The sequence below is a fragment of the Staurois parvus genome, unplaced genomic scaffold (assembly GCF_062004578.1).
Source record: "Staurois parvus isolate SC_StPar_1 unplaced genomic scaffold, SC_StPar_1.0 ptg000004l, whole genome shotgun sequence".
Lineage (NCBI taxonomy): Eukaryota > Metazoa > Chordata > Amphibia > Anura > Ranidae > Staurois > Staurois parvus.
In genome coordinates, this window is record NW_028317800.1 from 388,750 (window position 1) to 408,476 (window position 19,727).

General features: G+C 40.8%; 1 protein-coding gene across 2 annotated transcripts in view; it reads left to right on the forward strand.

The window, feature by feature from the left end:
* Positions 1-19,727, forward strand: part of TNFAIP8 (TNF alpha induced protein 8) — a 128,679-nt gene that overhangs the window by 30,596 nt on the left and 78,356 nt on the right. The window contains exon 1 of one of the 2 annotated variants that reach the window (XM_089673463.1): positions 11,142-11,166. The exons of the other annotated variant lie outside the window; for it this stretch is intronic. The gene's annotated coding sequence lies outside the window, so the exon portion shown is untranslated. Of the gene's footprint in view, positions 1-11,141; positions 11,167-19,727 lie in introns of those variants that run through there. 2 annotated transcript variants of the gene reach the window in all.

A 19,727-nucleotide genomic window follows, 5' to 3' on the forward strand; every position in this document is an offset into this window, starting at 1 on the left:
AAAAACCTAATACACAATAGTGCATATAATTGGGGCTGTATAGCACCTCCCCCCAAAATAGATGCAATCTAGTGCACTGCATTGAATTTATGCCCTTTTATAGTGATAATTAAAAGACAAACTGAAAACAAAATGAAATAATGTTTGTAAATAAAAGCCCAGTTGTTGCAGGGCGCCTTCTTCAACCAAAGATTCAAAACTTCATAAAATCAAGTACTGATGACAATAGGTGTTCTTGTCAGCAAGCCAGATAGTAAACAAAACAAATCAATAAAGCCTCGGTGCTGCGAAGCTCCTTTCTCATCCAGAATTTAAAAGTTCAGAGATGCAAAGTGACACTGGTGACAGGAAGTGGTCTTGTCAGCAAGCCATTAGTGATAGGTGTTTTACTCGTGCTCCCCCTTCAGAGCCCCACTCACTGCAGTGTATTGACCATCTGTATGGAGGTAGGTCAAAGGCGCTTTTGGGTACAACAAAATTTCCACGCTGAAGATTTTTAGGGATAAATCTCTATAAATGTTCTCTATCCCTGGAAATCTGGGGTAGTTACACTTGACTAGTATAGTATACATACTGTGTATGTTTGTGTGCCAACTCAGCAGACTGTTTCTGTACCAGTTCATGATGTCTTTCCCAATATCTCAGCATGTATTGAGGGAATATGCATCTGGAATTTTGTCAGTCCTTTGTAGAGAGACCGCTGCTTTCACAGAGAGCGAAAGGGTCCTTGACTTCAGCATACTGACAGGAGATGGGCTGCTCTACTCAGGCTGTTGCTGCTTTAACCACTTCCCAGCCACCCTATAGCAGTTTTTTACTTTTTTTTGCATTTCTGGGTAGGGGGGCGCGTGCACTACCATACTCATGCTGTCATTGGCTCCCAGAGATGTCCGTCATATGGCCAGGACTCTACACTCAAATTTCTCACATGTCAGCTGCTAGTTGATTACAAACAACACAGATCTCTCTCCTATCAGTGGGGATGTGCTGCTTTCTGTATCTCTGCAAAGCAGAGAGATCAAAAACAGTACATCTCCTAGTAAAACAGCACACAGTAAGCACAAAACAGCACACAGTTAACCCTTTGCTTGCCCCAGATGTTAACACCTTCCTGCCCAGTGTCCTTATTATAGTGTCAGTACTTTTTATTAGCACTGATCACTGTATTAGTGTCACTAAAGATGTAAGTGGCAGTCAGTTCCCACCCAGAGTCGGTGTCATGCAGTCCCACTATAAGTTGTTGATCACCATCATTAATAGTATTTAAATAAATAAAAATTCCAGTATATATACCATCATTTGTAGATGCTATAACTTTTACACAAACCAATTAATATACACTTATTGGGATTTTTTTTACCAAACACATTGAGCAGAATACATTCTGGCCAAAATTTATGGCGAAATGTTATTTTTGTATGGGGTATGTTTTTTATAAAAGTTAACAATGTTGTTTTTTGGGAGTTTTTTCATTGTTTGTTTTTTCATTTATAGCAACAAAAAAAAAATCCAGTGATCATCAAATACCACCAAAAGAGAGCTCTATTTGTGTGAAAAAAATATGAATTTCATTTTTGTACAGTGTTGCACCAAGCAAAAGTGGCGCAGCGCCATATAGCAAAATTTTGGCCTGGTCATTAAGGGCACGAATTAAAGTGATTTATAAACCTACAAACATTTTTTTACCGTAATGCATTGCTTGCATTAAGGTAAAAAATGTTTTTAGTTTAACTGTGCTCTCCCTCCCCAGTGTGACGTGGAAGAGAGTGGAGACCAGATCAGCACTGTGCACAGCTGCATCTCTTCTGTCCTTTCACAGCTGACCCCTCAAATATTCCCAATAAGGGTGTGGATAGTCGGGGTAAGAGAGATCGCCATACTAATAACTAAGTGATGTTAGTACAGCGATCTCTCCCACCACTGTGCCTCTGTGTTCTGACAGGGGGACTCCCTCCACCAGAACACACTAATTAGCATTGGCAGCGAGAGCTGATCAGATGCTGGTTTTCCAGCATGTCCCTTTGACCAGCTTCTGTCGGAAGGACAGCTGTACACATGGTCCGAATGTTGGCTCGTTCCCGCTGAACCGGGCGATATTCGGGTCGTGTGTACCCAGCTTTAGGCTTCTTTCACATATGACATGTTTGTTTTTTATTTTTACTTTTTTTATCTCACCTCCAGGGAAGGCAAAACACATCTAATGCTACATTTTGCATGTGTGTTAATGTGAATTAACGTTTGTGTGCTTTTGGTGTAAATGCATTCTATTGACCAGGTTATCAATTTGTTCTGGCCTTTAAAAATGCATTAATGTGCGGACATGCCTAAATGCTCTAGCGTTTTAATATGTTTTATGTGCTTTTTTTTTTTTTTTTTTGCTTTTTCTGCCCAAATGCTCTTCTCCAGAATGTGGTGGTGGTGCATTTCTTTTTCTGCCCCTAACCGCCTGTAAACACCTTGTGTGCATGGAGACATAGGCTAACATAAGGGAGTGTTTAGAGGCAGAAAAAAGGTCAAAAGCAATGTTTTTGAAAATCCTGTGTGCATGAGGCCTTATGTAGGATAACGTTTATTTTGTAGCCTACTTGTCATTTAACCTGAATATACTGGAGAAAAACAAAGGGGGTTAAGACCAGTTCACCAGTCATACAAGTGTTTGGAATGTGGCTAATGGGGTCCGCTGTGTACACCGCGCTCCTATTTAATGTCATTTTCATAAAAGGATCTAGTGTGTGGAGAAGGCAGTGGGCCTACTTACAGAGAGCTCTCTAGCAAGGTTTCCTTAGTGCTCAATCACTCTAGTGTTTGGGACATGCTACAGCTGTACTTACTAGATGGCGTGTGGAAAGGCCTGTGTATCATTTCAAGTATACTTTCAGTGTCGCCCATAGTGGTAGTGAAATCCCTCTGCTGGAAAGTGTATCCAAAGCAGTTCATTACTTTGGGCTTGGATTATAGAAAGCATTCCATACATGCTTACATTTAGAGGCACTTTACTGGAAAAGTGTGTTTATTACTTCTAAAATGTATTAAAGCTGAAGTTCAGGTTTGGCAATCTTTATATGGCTACCTTGGTCCAACTTGGAGATGTCTATGCAACAGCCTGTGGTTTTTTTTTTTTTTTTTTTTTTTGTTTGTTTGTTTGTTTTTTTTTGTTTTCTCTGAACGATCAGTGATGCTGGCTATAGCCGGCAACACTGATCAGTGTGTTTTAATGGCAGGTAAGAGAGGAAAGGGATTTTCCGCTGATTAACCATTTTTTTTTTTAGATGAGACAAGATGAAGTTGTATGTGTTTTTGAAGTCCAGATCACGCTCTACATACATTGTTTTGCGCAGAATGGCAACTGCTATGGAAGATATCCTGAGTTCCCATGATTGCCCCCAAGATTCAATGTCATCAGGGAGGGAGCAGGCTCTGCAGCTAACCTTTTCTTATCCAGATGAAACTCTCAGTATAAGTTTTGTGACCACTGAAGACATAGCAGCTGTAATTGACGCCTTCTATAATTTGGGTATACAGTATGTCTGTAACAGCCATTAGGTCTTATGCAGGGCTGGGCTTCACATAGACAGGAAAAGTGACTGCTGCAATGCCCTTGAATGTAGTGGAATGGGGAGAAAATTAAAAAGCAGCTCAGTTTTCAAGAGGCAGAGCTGACAGAAACCAGTGACTCCATGTTTCTGATTTAAAGCTTGCATACAGGATTTTAGTGATGAGGTTTAAAGAAGAACCCTGGGATAGGCAAAATAATCATCCATTAGTACACCCCGTACACAAAACACTAAACGGTTAATAACCTTTTTTAAAATCCTTACCGTTTAGGAGAAAAGTCTAGTTGTATTTTCATGACCTCCTCTCTGTAATCCAAAAGATAACAGCATCAGCTCTGCCAAGCAGAAGTTGTAACAGCAGGGATTGCATCATATACGCTCTCTCTTTGCAGTAAAAGGAAACTACAGTTCCCATCATCCAAACGGAATTGTAGTGCATGTGGGTGTGTACACTAGGCCTGTACATGTTGAATGTGTCTGAGAGTCTCAGTCCACCCACCACTGCCAGTGGGGCTTAATTACACCACTGCTTCCTGGAGAAAGAACTACAGAAGGGATGCGCTTAGACCAGTAGCTGGGGGAATAGAAGGCATAGCAGCAACTACTGAGTGAACCAAAAGATGGATGACATATTCACTGAAGGTAGGAAACCAGCAACAAGAAAATGTAAAGAAGTTTTTTTTTTTTTTTTTTCCTGGAGTTCTGCCTAAAGTCTACGAAAAGCCTCTTTTAAAAATAAAAAATACATAACTGGATTTAAGTGGTTTGAAAGCCTAAACGTTTTTTACCTTAATGCATTTTTTAGCTGTCTGTGTCTATGAATGCAGCAGCAGGGCTAGGGAACGAGCACACCAAAGTGCCCCCATGGGAAGTGGCTTCCCATGGGGGCACTGCGCAGAGAGGAGGACCCACGATTAGTGGCGGGGGACCGGAGAAGAGAAGGTTTTAGGGCCGTTCTGTGCAATGTAATTGCACAGAGCAGGGTATGTTTTTAGAGATGTTTGCAGATTTTTTATTTTTTTTTTTCTTTACCCACTTCCTGTCTGGCTGTATATAAACATCTGGATGGTGGCAGTGCAGGGGCGGGTTGCCATTCAATAATGTTACCCACCATTTTGGACTGTACACGCTCCCTGGGAGCACGCGGCACTGGAATCCAGTGACACAGCAGAACACCGATCGCTGTACGGAACCTCTGTGTGAGGTCCGGATCATGTGATCACTGATTGGCCAATCAGTGATCACATGAATAGTAGTAAGCAAGATGTCACTTCTGACATCATTGCTTACTACGTGTGAAATCTCTGAATGATCACATGGTACTATGTGACAAGCTGTGACCAATCACAGCTCGCACAGTATTTCTCAATGGCTGCAAGAATGCAGCCTGAGAAAAGGAGAAATGATTGCTTTTACAGCTACTCTGCGTGTAGAAGCAATCAGTGTAAAAAAAACAAAACAAAACTTCATCATCCCCCACAAGTAGTACAGTGTCATTATGGTGACACTGTACTGCTAGGATGACAGTATGTTAAAAAAAAAATATATATATATATATATGAAGAAAGTGTTTTTTGTTTTTTTTATTATTATAATTTTTGGTTATAAACTAATTTGGGGTATTTTTTTTAAATAAAAAAACTAAATAAATATTGGCCAAGATTTATGAAGAGAGATTATTTATTTGCTAAATTTTATAAGAAACACTTTTTTTTTTTTTTTTCCCCAAAATTTTTGGACTTTTTCATTTATATAGCAAATAAAAATAAAAATCCTAGTGGTGAATAAATACCACCGAAATAACATTTTATGTGTCTCAAAAAATTGCTAAATTCATATGGTTACAGTGTTGGATGACCGCGCAATTGTCATTCAAAGTGTGACAGCACTGAAAACTGAAAATTGGCCTGGACAGGAAGGGGGTAAAAGTGTCCGGACATGAAGTGGTTAAAATTGCTTTAACGTACAGTAGATTTAAACCCAACCACTAAAATCTTGTATAACATTTTACATGTTAATGTCAGTTCAATCTTTTGAAATGTTCAGCTTGCATGAAAAGGATACTTGGCAATCCTGCCATGAAGGTCATTATTCGTGCAATTTCTGTTTATAGGGTAACAACACTGTCCTCTATTTGTGTTATTTTGTTATCACCTTGTTACCTTTGTTTTCAGTGGAGATTACAAGGGGCCATTCTGACACTTGGGTATGGCAGGCATGGTCTGCTTTTGTCACCATCAGGCAGGCCACCCTAACCAATGATGTACAGTCTCCACTGGAAAAAATATATGTAGATAAGACATTTGTTGAAAGAGGCTGGAGGAGATAAGTAGGAATGAGAGACAAAAAGGTGAAGACCGTATTATATGGAAAGAAAACTTTAAATTGTTTGATACAATGTTTTAACAAACTAAGGGACCAATTAACACTTATGCTTAACATGCATGAACTCACAGGAATCCACCATGCACACATTTATTGCGCTGTGGAGCCATTCATTGTCACTAAAACCCCAGTTGTCAAAGGGAATGCATCTGCTTTCAGTAATGCATTACTGTGTATCGTATGCTGCAGTAGAATAAATAGGGCATGTCCTATTTATTTATTTATTATGTGGTATGTTAGCAGCCCATTCAAATAATGGAATGTGTTTCTATAAGGCAAACCTGTAAAATAACTGCAATGACCTAGATCAGGGGTGGGCAAACTTTTTGACTTGAGGGCCGCAATGGGTTCATATATTGGACCCGGGGGCCGGACCAAGAGTAGATGAATGATGTGTATGTGTCATCCATAGTAAGTATAGTAATATTCCCCCATAGTAAGCATAGTAATTCATCCCCCATATAGTAATTCATCCCCCATATTAAGTCCCCAAGTCCCCCCTGTGTCAATTCACTTACCTTTGCTCCGCGCGTTCCTCTCGCCGTGTTCCCGCGCCGTTCCGGTGTAGCATGAAAATCTGTCTCCTATGAAGATCTGTCCCCCTCGACGTATCTGCGCATGTGCCAGTTTCAGGCATTAGCAGCCAATCGGCGATCTCCGGCACATGCGCAGATACGTCGAGGGGGACAGATCCTCATAGGAGACAGATTTTCATGCTACACCAGTCTTCAGGGCGGACTGTGAGAGGAGCCTAGCTCCTCTCACGTTCTCCGCGGGCCAGATTAAAAGGTCCGCCGGGCCGGATTAAAAGGTCCGCCGGGCCGGATTAAAAGGTCCGCCGGGCCGGATTAAAAGGTCCGCCGGGCCGGATTAAAAGGTCCGCCGGGCCGGATTAAAAGGTCCGCCGGGCCGGATTAAAAGGTCCGCCGGGCCGGATTAAAAGGTCCGCCGGGCCGTATACGGCCCGCAGGCTGTAGTTTGCCCATTGCTGACCTAGATAAATGTTCTGTAAATGGTCCCATTTCATTCAGTTGCACGTATAGCTAGTTTTTAATATACCTGTCTGGAGTTTAGTTTTAATTCTGCTTTGGTCTTTTTTTTATGCTTATTACCAGTTAACAGGTTTTGTTCTATGTTCAGTTTTTTATTTTCTTTTTAAAGAATGTAGTTACAAAATACAAATGTCTACAATAGATTTAAAACTGATTGATAAGAATATTTTACTATAATTTGGCTTTAAAAGCATATACTATGAAAGCATAGATTTATCCTAATACCTTTTTAAAAGAATTGTGATTGTTGGCTGTACAGTATCGCCTTGATTTCTTACTATAGTTTTATTTTATTTTAGGTTATGTGGTTTTGTTACATTAGTGATATTTAATGTAACAAAATCTGCAAAGCAATTTTATTATTTCAAATGAACTAGTGACTGTAGAACACATTATGGTGGTTAACAAAGCTACATCTCTGCTCTTAGAATGCTTAACAAGGAACACAGGTTTTCTGGGTGGTGGTAAATCAAGTCTTTTGAATTACTAAATTCAGAAAAAAGCATCTTAAGGACACCGGCAGTATGCTAGACCTCAGCAATTATATTATACTGCTTATGGCATTTTTCAGAAGTCCTTTCCTTCCTGTGCCCTTGTTCCCTCGACTCATCTGTTTAAGTAAATAAGTGTACCTTCATGATGAAAAATCAAGTTCAAAATGAATGGTTGTGTTGTTCACCATATCGGATTAGATCCATAATGTCAAAATGTAGCACAAACAAATCGGTTAAAGTGAAATCTCCCCCCAATTATCTTTTTTTTTTTTTTTTTTTTTTCTTTTTTATGCTGGGTTGTTCTCAATAAACATACAGTTAGCAAATCCAGCTTTGGTTGTAATTCACTGCTGCAGCTGGGTCCTCTTTGCCTATTCCAGATTCTTGCAGCCAGCCCCCTGATGACCAGTGCCAGGTCCACCCTCTTCTGACTACTGTATGAAAGTCAAGGCCTCCTGGGCTATCTGATGTGGATATTTATTTATTTCAGGTACTTATATAGCGCTGTACACATATATTGTACATTCACATCAGTCCCTAACCCTCAAACGGTGTACAATATAAGGTCCCTAACTTACATTAATACACATAGCAGGGCCAATTTAGACAGAATCCAATTAACCTACCAACATGTCTTTGGAGTGTGGGAGGAAACAGACACAGGGAGAACATGCAAGCTCCAGGCAGGTGGTGCCATGGTTGGGATTTGAACCAACAACCCTAGTACTGTCAGGCGAAAGTGCTAACCATTTAGCCACTGTGCTGCCCATATAAATATCACAGAAGAAATCAGGATCAGGGTATATAGTATTCATGCCTAGGTGAGAATGGAGGCAGATGGTGAGGGTGGACCAAGAACAGCAAAAAGGGTAAAAACCCAAAATGTTTCTTTGTTTGGATTGAGATAGACTTGCATGTAGTAGTCAGGTTTTTTTTCTCTGCGCTCCTGCTGAAGAGGTTCATCCTGTTATTTTAATTCTGGTGAGCAAGTGATATGAAATCCAGAATGTTTCAGTTGTCACAAGCATAGGAGGTGAGGAGTAAATCTTCCTATCTTAACATCTGTCCTGGTGACTTCTATCTAACGGGGGCCATAGACTCTTACATTTTTTTTTATCTGGTCGATGTATGCTTCAATCAAAGTGATCAAATCTGCAAAAGCTCCATTAGCCATAACTTTCTGTCCCATGGATTTGAAGCTCAGTTTAGATCATATTTGATTAAACCTGAGTCGATTGGCATCACTGGGATATTTTGTTCATGAATACGGATCTCGATCCCTCAGATTATGAGAATACATAGTGGAAGCAGATGTGATTTTGTTAATTTTACGATTATACGTATCTTAAGATCGAATGTTAACTTTTGATTTAAATCCATTTTCCATGTGTGACATATCGATCAAATGGTCTGTTGACTACAGACTGTTCCTATCAGAAGAGATCAGTTGGACAAGAAGTCATTTATTGATACCTTTGGTTGAGATATATATATATATATATATATATCTCTATTTACTTTTTTTTTTTGAACGTTAAACAGGTCATACTTGGCTCTTGGCTCCTTCCCCCTGACGCAGACAGTGGGGCTTTGCCCCGCCCTCCCACTCCCCCTTCATAGGATTTGATTGGCAGATCTACCCTATGAGGATGAAGGGAGCGGAAAGAGCCACTGCTCTTATGCACAGTGCTGGGTTGAAATCGGGTAAGTATACAGGGGTGAGGGGGGATCCTGCAGCAGATGAGACTTTTACCTTTAATGCAGAGAATGCATTAAGATGAAAAACCTTAAGGCCCCTTTCACATGGGTGGACCCATCAGCGGATCTGCTCATCAGGGGATCGATCTGTTGATCTGCGCCGAACAAGCAGATTACAGGTCCATGTCCGCTCTGCATACATTGTCCTGTATGGGCAGTCGGACGGAAACATCCAACAGCCATCCAATTTAATGGATTGAAGGGGAACATATACCCATCTGTCTCTTTTTGGCCGATTGGATCAGATTGGATGTCGGCGGGTGTAAACGGACACAGGTCTGTTTACACCTGCCACTCCTTAGAGGAGAATAGAGGTTCCAATCGGGTCCTCCTGAGAAACGGGCAGGAGGACCAGATTGGATCGTTCGTGTGAAAGGGGCCTATGGCTTTAGAACTAGTTTACATGAGAATCCCTTTACTTCCTATTGTGTTTGTGGAACAGGAAGCAAATAAAATCTCTTCAGTGGGTCATATTTGAAAAAAAAAAAGCCCTTGATGGGTTTCACCATTCCCTGCTCTATACAAAACTAAAGTGCCAATCAGCCTTGCTTTTCTGTTTATTGTATAGAGGAGATTTGTGGGTGTACTTACTTTTCCCTGCAGAAGATTAGGGTGCTGGGAACATGAAGATCTACAATCATGTTGAAGACATTGATGTGGACTTTGCTAGGTTTTCATCTTGTTAGTTTTCTGGATGTCTAATCTTCACCGGTATCATTCATCTCGAAGTCCTCATGCACACTGTTTTTGGCATTTGGATTTCTTTTCTACAGTCAGTAAACTCCCCAGCATGTTATCGTATGTGTCCTTGCACGCATAGATTGTGATCAATGTTTTTTTGGCTGGAAAAAAAACCCCCAGAACTGGTAGGTTTCTAGAGGAGTTTTTTTTAGCTGGAAAAACGCTCGTACGCTTAAAAAATGCAGCAAACCGATGTTTTTGGAATTTTTTTTTTTTTTTTTAGCAAAAAAAAAACAGCATTTGTCGGCGTCTTTTTGCATTTGCGTTTTTTAGCTAATGCAGAAAATGCTAAAGACTTTACACGCCTAACTTTGCCAGCATTATTAAAACGCCCCGTGTGCAGGGAGCCTAATTACTACTTCAGCATGAATCCAGCATTTGCTTGGTCTAATTTCAAGATATAATTACTGCAGTGTTCTTTTAATTTTTTCCTTTTTCAACTCCAAAAATTTCAGGTATGCATTGATTAAAGTGCAGTTATGCAATCCCAAGTATGCAAGGAGAAATGTGTAAACAAAAGTATTCTTTTAAAAAGGGAAGAGAGTGTGTGTTGCACAGAACCTCTTAATCCATCTCATCTTGCGGTAGGCAGAAGTTTCAAAAGTGCTACTGCTAATATTTTTTTTGCTAAATATTTTCACTTTAGTACTCACGTTATAGTGCTTTAGATTTTTTTCTGAAGTGTAAGTGGACTTTGTGTGTGTGTAGATAGATGTGTATGTATGTACGTAAATTTCCGGCGCTATACAAGTACTTGTAGTAATAATAAATATACATGCAATAAGTACAACACTTTCAGGTATTTATGTCTGACAGATCACAGTAATGCTCATCACAATCCCTTCATCTAATTTTATTTTTTTTCTCCAGTAGCACAGAGCCACCTTTGTGTTCTCATTATTGATCTTTCCTCATCATCATTATCTATCATTATTGAACAATCATGTAAATCCCTGTTCCTGGCTGTGTTTACATCCAACACAGATCGGACCCTGCTGAAGCCTCGTGACTTGTGCAAAGGTACAATGTTGCAGCCTGATCACTAAAGGGAAGGAGACTAAAGCTGGATGTACATGTACCGAAAGCTGACTGGTTTAGCAGGAATCCCCGGAGTCCCTGCAATTGGAATACAATGACACAGCTGGAGGGATCCCTGCATCCGTAAAGCTTGTGTACAGGGAGGTGAGGTGTTGAGTTTTTTATTTTTTTTCAGTTGATCCATCCAGTTATATGGGGCCACCCTTCTGTGCAGGGGTTGAAGTCGCGTCTACCTTCACTGTGTGCATCAGTAGAAACACACAGCCCTGTAGCCTGTTATGACAGATACTCCTCTGCTCCTAATCCTTTTCTCCACTTCCATTCTCCAAAATAAGACTGGCTGGAGTCTGCACTATCCACTGTTAACTTTTTTTTTTTTTTTTTCCTGTGAAGAGCAGCACTGAGAGAGAAGATATGTTAAACTGAGGGATTTAGGATAAGCTTTAAGGTTCAGGGTTTTGGTCCCAGTTCACACTGGTGCGGCTTTGAAATCAAGCTACTTCAGTATCATTTCAATGCCGCATATCAGTGCGATTTGCGATGCTGATTTTGTTTGTGGCTTGTGACTTCATATAATAGAAGTATATGCAAGTCACAATGAAATTGACAAAAACTAGTGCAGGAATCTTTTTCATAATTGCTGCAACATTGAGTTGCACTGATATGAACGGTTCCATTTCCAGCAATGGGTTGCAACTTGGAACTGTCAAATTGCATGACAAGTTGCACCAGTGTGAACCAGAGCTTAGTGCTTTACAGAAGGTCTATAGTCACAGCATATGCTCAGAGATTCACAAATCAAATCGTCCAACACCTGGAACTGCATGTTTTGGTTTTTTTTTTTTTTTGGGGGGGGGGGGGGGGGTTTAAGTTTAGCCCTACCGTGTCCCATTGACTTCAGTGAAAAATCACATCCCATTTACGTCAATGCAAAATTGCCTCCCATAGCCTGCAATGCAAAATTGCCTCACATGCAAAAACTCCTTTCAATAGCAATCCTATGTGAACACTTGCAGTATCTCTGCATACCACTCTACCGTATAACTTGCGAATCTGGAATGCACCACTACAAACTCCCACAGAACCCTTATTGTAATGGAACTCAAAATGCAATGCGTGTGGATCACATCTGTGTGAACCAACTCAATAGGAACACATAATATTTAGCCTGTCATGTGAATCTGTGCATTTAAAAATGCATCCAGAATCGCATGTGTGAGACCTAGGTGGGCACCATTCACGCCTGGGTGTTTTGGAATCGCAGTAGATTCGTAGAAATTCTGCTCGCAATTGCAAAATGCAGGTTCAGGTGCTGTTATTTTCAATGGTATCTAAAAAGTGATGCGGTTTTGCAGCGATTGCATTGTGTGAAGCTTGTCGCTCAACAAGGTTTATGCGAATCGTGCGGTAATTGTGGCAAAACCGCAATGCGTTTTAGGTGCCATTGAAAATAATGTCACCTGTTTCTGCCACAATCCCAAAATGCCTGGGTGTGAATGGGGCCTAACAGAGTGGACACCAGAGCTTGATTTGGCTGCTCAGCAGGCACCAGTACGACGTATCCAAGTGTTTCCGTGTGCAAGGGTACCCTGAAGGAATCCTTCCCCCCCCCCCCCCCCCCCCGTTGGGGCTGGTGCCTTTACACACTCAGCAGATGCGTTTCTGCCAAGTGTTAAAAGAGCTTGACACTCCCCTTTCTTGACAAGCACCCAATCGGTGCTTATCATACTGCAAAGTCTCTTCCCTCCCTGCTAGTCCCTGGGTGTGGTGCTGGAGACAGGCAGGGAGGTGAAGAGGAGATACACTTTTAATGTTTTAAAACATATCTAAAAGCTCCTCTGCCTATTAAAAAAACATTAACCCTTCATTTTTTTTTTTATCAGGACAAGTAGATTGGGACCCCGATTTTAGTCCCTTGGGCAAGTAGATTTTTAAACCATTTCCACGCCTGATATACAGTACTTTTTTCATTTTAAAACATTACCATTGTAATAAAACAAACCATTTATATTTGATCCAATATAAACTTACTTGAAAAGTCTCCTTTCAGGCGTGATTTCTGCCTGTCTGCTGACCATCTTTCCACAACCTTATAGATTCCCTGCATGCTTTGCAGCTCTTCTTTTGCTGCTTACTTTGTTTCTAAGCACTACATATCCCGTGGTACCTTGTTGCTTGTAAGCAGTGATTCCTGTACTGACTCCACCTCCTGAAATGCCTTCTCTCAGCACCTCTGTATTTCAGAAGGCAGGCTCTGTGAAATGTGTGACACAGTGGTGCTTACTAATGGGGCATAGTGAATACATGTTGCAGAATTCGAAGAAGTTAATGTATGGGGATCTTCACAAAGTAAGTTTACAAACTTCAAGATCATTCAGATTAAAGCGGAGCTCCACCCTAAAGGGGGAAGTTCCGCTTTAAGGCTTTGGACCCGCTTGCCATTAAGGATTGACACCTTTGGGGAGTGGAGAGGGTACCCAAATTTGACAGGTACACACTCCCAGTTCTGCTGCAATTGCCTAGGCGATCAGAAGCGGAAGTTTCCCTCTCAGCTGGCCCCCTCCTTGTAGTGTTCTGGGACATGTGACAAGTCCAAGAAGACTATGGGACCATTCACATAGCACAGCGCTACTTGCACATGCGCAGTGGGCACCTGGCTGTAAAGCCACAAGCTGTCACAGCCGGGTGCCCACACTAAAAATCCCGGGGACACAGGATGGCTGGTGAACCCGGCTGGTGTAAGGACACTGCTGGGTCGTGGGACAGGTGAGTGTGGTTTTTTTTTTTTTTTGTTTTGTTTTGTTTTGTTTTGGTTTTTTTTTTTTGAAAGTTGGAAGCTACAGTTTTTGTAGCTGCTGATTTTTATTTATTTATTTTTTTATTATTTTGACTGGACCTCCGCTTTAACTTTCAGTTTTGTACATGGTTAGAAATCTGTCTCAAAGACTGTATTCAGAGAGTAGTGGTTTAATAATTCATACGCTGAATGGTCTAGGGTTGTCAGTGGTGTACCTCAAGTGGTGTTCAGTGTTGGGATCCTTACTTTTTAATATATTTATAAACAATATAGGGTCTGGAATTAAAAATACCATTTCAGTCTATGCAGATGACACCAAGCTGTGCAGTGGAATAACGCCCTTACAGGATGTCTTCAACTTGTAATGTTGATAAATGTGGAGCTATGCACTTGGGGGCTAAAAATGTGCACACATCTTACATACTAGAGGGAGTATAACTGGGGGAATCAATGGTGGAGAAGGATCTGGTTTCTGGGAGATCATAGACTTAATAATAACATGCAATACCAAGCTGCAGTATCGAAAGCGTGCGAATCCCTTTCTTGTATTAAGAGAGGTATAGACTCCAGAGAGAGAGAGATCATTTTGCCCCTGAATATGCAGCTCAGTTTTTGGCACCAGCTTACAAAAAAGGATATCTGGGAACTGGAGAAAGTGTAGAGAAGGGCAACCAAACTGATAAGAGGCATGGAGGAGTTTAACTTTGAGGAAAGATTAGCAGAACTGAATTTGCTTTCTTGTGAAGAGGCTATTTAAATGGGGGATATGATCACCATGCATAAATACATAGGAGGTCCATATAGTGAACTTGATGTAGAGTTATTCACTTTCAGATAAGTACGGAGAACAAGGGGGCACGCTTTACGCCTGGTAGAAAACAGATTTTTCCTCCAAATACGGAATGTCTTCTTCACAGTAAGAGCTGTAAAAATGTAGAATAGACTCCCTCAAGAGCTGGTTGAGCCACCACAGTAGATTGTTTTAAAAATGTATGGATGCATTCCTAATTGCAAATAATATAACTGGATATTTATATTTAGGAGTAATAACAGTTGATTCATGGAATACCTGATTGCCTCCCAGGGGATCAGGAAATAATTTTTTCCCCCCCCACTGGAGTGAATTGGATCATGTATTATTGGGGTTTAGTGCCTTCCTCTGGATCAATTGTGGGTGTAGGATTGTGTTAATGGGATCAATTGTGGGTGTAGGATTGTGTTAATGGGGCTTTCAACAGCTTTTTCTTGTTGGTTGAACTACGAGATGGACTAGTGTCCTTTTTTTTTTTTTTTTTCTCAACCTCACTACATATGTAACTATGTAACAAGAATAAGCTAGAAATAATTGAAATCCAATATGGCAATATGATTAACCATAGATACATTGTTTTGCCTTGACTTTTTAAAATTTGTTGTACGTTTGCAATACAGACCAAGTTTGTGCAAACTAGTGAGAGGTTTTGTTTCATTTTGTAATATTACAGCTTTTTATGTAATACATTACCTAACCTTTTCATGAGTTTTTATGACATGGTGTATGGTTATTTAACGGAGTTAAAGCAGAGCACCACCCAAAAGGGGAAGTTCCGCTTTAAGGATTGCCACCTTTTGGGGAGTGGGGAGGAGCGGGTACCCGAATTTGACAGGCTCCCACTTCCGCTGCGATTACCTAAGGCAATCGGAAGCAGACGTTGTCCTCCCTCCCCATAATCTTCTGGTGACAGGTCCCAAAAGACTACGAGGCCATTCACAAAGTGCAGCGTTACTCGCGCATGCGCAGTGGGCACCCGGCTGTGAAGCCGCAAACTGTCACAACTGGGTGCCAACACTGAAGATGTTGAGGAGAGAAGATGGCCGGTGAAACCAGCCGTGGTGAGGACACCGATAGACCAAGGGACAGGTAAGTGTCTGTATTTTAAAAGTCAGCAGCTATAGTTTTTGTAGCTGCTGACTTTTATTTTTTTTCAAATGGAACTCTGCTTTAAGCTGCAAAAATGATTATCATGGCTTCGCTCCTCTATGGAGCAGTTTATGTAACTGTGATTGGAATTAAAGAGGACATTCTCTGCTTCTCATCACCGCACAGTGAGAAGTGGCCATGCAAGTCGACACCATTGACTAGTTTAATAGGGTGCAGGGGCGGACTGAAAACTCATGGGGCCCCCGGGCAATAGGGTATCATGGGGCCCCTGTGTCCTTGCCCAAACTCAAAAAAGCCTATGAAAAAGGTACCAGGGGCATCTCATGGGGCCCCCAACTGACCCCGGGCCCTTGGGCAGTGCCCAAGTTTCCAAATGGTCAGTCCGCCCCTGATAAGGTGTGATAAGCAGTTGGCTGGTCGTTGATGAAATATATCTCTTCTCGTGCTTCACTATCAAAGAGGAGTTGTTGGGGAAAGGAGAGAGTTGTGATGTGAACAGAAAGTTGAAGAATTATGTCCAAACTAAGTACAATATAAATTATTTTTATATACTGTATATGTACTGTATGCTGTATATATTTATATATCACCAGCCACAGTGACGCCGGGTGGAAATGCATAGTGCTTTTGTACTGACTATGCTCCATAGCACAAATCGTTGTCACATTTGCCTCATGTTAATTGACCTCATCCCTAAGCAGAGAAATCCATAGGTTCTCTGATCCATGCTCAACAGTGTTGATGAGGGAATCTCCCCTGCCAGCTATTGTATTCTGACAGCTGTCACTTCTCAGAATACCCAAACAGTGACTGCATCTACTGGGATGCAGTCACTGTTCCATCAAATTTATTCCACATGGCTTTTTGGATTCGTTAATGGAAATGTGTGGAGACAGGTGGTGTTGGCAAAGCCCCACAAGGCTCCAGTTTTAGTTGAATCGGTCAAAATTTGAGCTGTGCATGGCCAGCTTTAGGCAAGGCAAAAGACAAATTTTCTGTGTATGTACAATATAAAGGGACTCCCAACCATGTTTATAGCATGTTATGTTTCACAGCATATAACGTTCTCTTTTCTTCTCCATGGAGAAGAGAAGTGTAATTTTAATAAGTAATATATCCCCTGAGAAATGTATATGATTATGCAGTGAATAGCAGAAATGTGATCTGGCACACAACGCATTAATTAGCATACACCTGTGTTTCCAAAATGTTTCAAACATTTTTTCAGCTTTTCTGCATAGCGTATTATATTGATTTTGGGTCAAATTGTGTTTCCATGCACAGCATTTTTATAGATTTTGTATAGGGCGGAGAAGATTAAAAAGTTTTTTTTTTTTACTTGAACCACACTTTAGTAGTAATTTCGTGGTCCTAAAGAGATCTCAGGCCCTAGTCCTCAAATAGAGGTGGGATCACCAGGAATGATCTGACCCTAGAAAGATCTTCCTGGAAATACATATTTGCATAACCATGAATGTTAGGCTCAAATGACCGTGCATATTTATTCCTATTGAATAAGAGTAGAAGGACTTCCTTAATACAAGTTTGTCCATCCTGTACAACCAGACTGATTCTTCCCCCAAGATCAGTTAGCCAGAGGATGATTGGAGGAGTCAGATTGTCACATAGTTAATCTGGCTAAAAAAAAGTCAAAAGTCCAGCAAAGCACGATACAATGTGCTCCTGCAGGGGAAAAAATTCCTTCCTGATCCGCCAAGAGGCAGTCGCATATTCCCTGGATCAACTTTACCTAGAAATGTTAGTATCCAGTTATATTTTGTGTATCTAAGAGAATCCAGGCCTTTTTTTTAAAGCAATCCACTGAGCTGACCAGAACCAACTCTTGAGGGAGTCTATTCCACATTTTCACACCTCTTACTGTGAAGAAACCTTTCTGTATTTGGAGATTAAATTTCTTTTCCTCCAGATGTAAAGAGTGCCCCCTTATCCTCTGTGATGACCTCAGGGTGAATAACTCTACACAGAGTTCACTATATGAACCACTGATGTATTTATACATGTTGATCATACCCCCCTTAATCTCCTCTTCTCAAGAGAGAATACATTCAGTTCCTCTAATCTTTCCACTTGGCTGAGCTCCTCCATGCCTCTTATCAGTTTGGTTGACCTTCTCTATACTTTCTCCAGTTCCCCAATGTTCTTTTTGTGAATTAGTGCCCCAAAACTGAACTGCATATTCCAGATGAGGTCTTACTAATGATTTGTACAGGGGTAAAATAACAATTGTCATTAGAGTGTCAGTTTTCAATGATTGTCATATTATGAGCACTGTTGTTACAGGGGAAAAAAAAAACGACGTAGGGGTGTTTATACACACCTACAGCATTCCATACCCAGAATGCCAAGCTGTTCTGATTGGACAAAGCTTTTACACTTCCTGGTAGGGCTGAAGCTTGCCCATCCTTACATATTCATATTGCCCTGCAGCCGATCATAGTGATGGGCCAATAGGAATGTAGGGGTGCTGCAGGTAGTCATAGCTTTGCCATATCAGAGCGACCCCAGCATTTGGGCAGAGCAGGATCACTGGAAGCAGTCACTTTGAAATCAATATATGTCCAACTATGAGCATTCAATACAAGGAAATGTACTCTTGCTAAAAAATACAGCTAATGGTGCCAAACTATTTGGACCAATGTTTCCAAATAAAAAATGGAAAAGATAATTATTCAACAAAAATGTTTGATCCTAAACATAATCCTTTTTACCCAAAAATTTCCTGAGATAGTGATTTTATAATTTTATTTCTGGACCCAATGAACAAGCTACAGGAAATTTGAGCAGTTGTTGGCGGGTTTCTACACTTTGAACTTTGTGCTCCTGGAACTGCTTTATCACATAAGCCATATACTGCTACTTCAGTTATTTGAGTTACTTGTGAGTTGTCCCATATTGTTTGGAAAAATCAAATGAAGTAAATGCAATTGTAGTTGATCAGTGAGTGCACAAAATTGCACAGTTTCAGTGTTCCAACAACCTTCTTTAACCACAGCTTCCTTCCACCAGCACACTTTTCATCACTGTCACACACACTTGCAATATCAACAAACTTGTTCACAAAAGCTGTGCATTGTCTGTTAATCAGATGGCCTTTACATCTTGTTCCAGTGGAAAAATATTTAATTCTGTTAATGGCATATAAAATGTTTCGCATTTTTATAAAAAAAAAAAAATGTTTCATGTCAGTTTCTGCAAATAAGTGTACATGTTACAAAACTGCATAGTCTTTCCCATACAACATATATGTGATGTCAGTTACAGATGAATCTGCCATTACCTGTTTTCTGCTTTATAGCAAGTTGTTTGGGCTGGTTACTTATTCCTATTCTACTGGAATTGCTCTAAGCCCTGAATTTTCACAGCTGTATAGAACTGCAAAACCATTTTGGTGATAAATAAAAATAAGTATATATAATTATATAGCCATATAGATTCAAAATACATTGATCCATTAAACTCTAGCTTACACAATGTTTTGCAGTGTTAGGCTGGCCATAGACAGAGCAGAATTCTTTCCTGCAACCGCGGTGTTCACAAGGGAATCCCTCCCGCAGAGCCATTGTGTTCTCCCGGTGGGCACAGCCACTAGCAATAATTGTATGTAAAATCCAGCAGGTTGGTCGTATCCAATTTGATCAATCAACTTTGGTACATTCAGCCTGCCCATACATGGGTCGAATCTCGGTTGGTTCTTGCTAAACCAGCCGAGATTTGAACTGTCTATGACTGGCTTCAGTTTAGTCCTGGTTATCCAAACGTTCTAAACAAAGGGCCAGTTTACTGTCCTTTAGAGTGATTTTAGGGGGCCTGACTTTGGCCCTGGCATGACTGAGCGTAAACAATACCTCCCATGCTTGAAGGTCATGGGGGGTGAAAAAAAAACAATACACAGCTCCAGTAGGAAGAGGAATAGTGTCCCATGATTAGTATTAGTGCGAGGAATCGTGCCTCACTGAGCATGCTCTC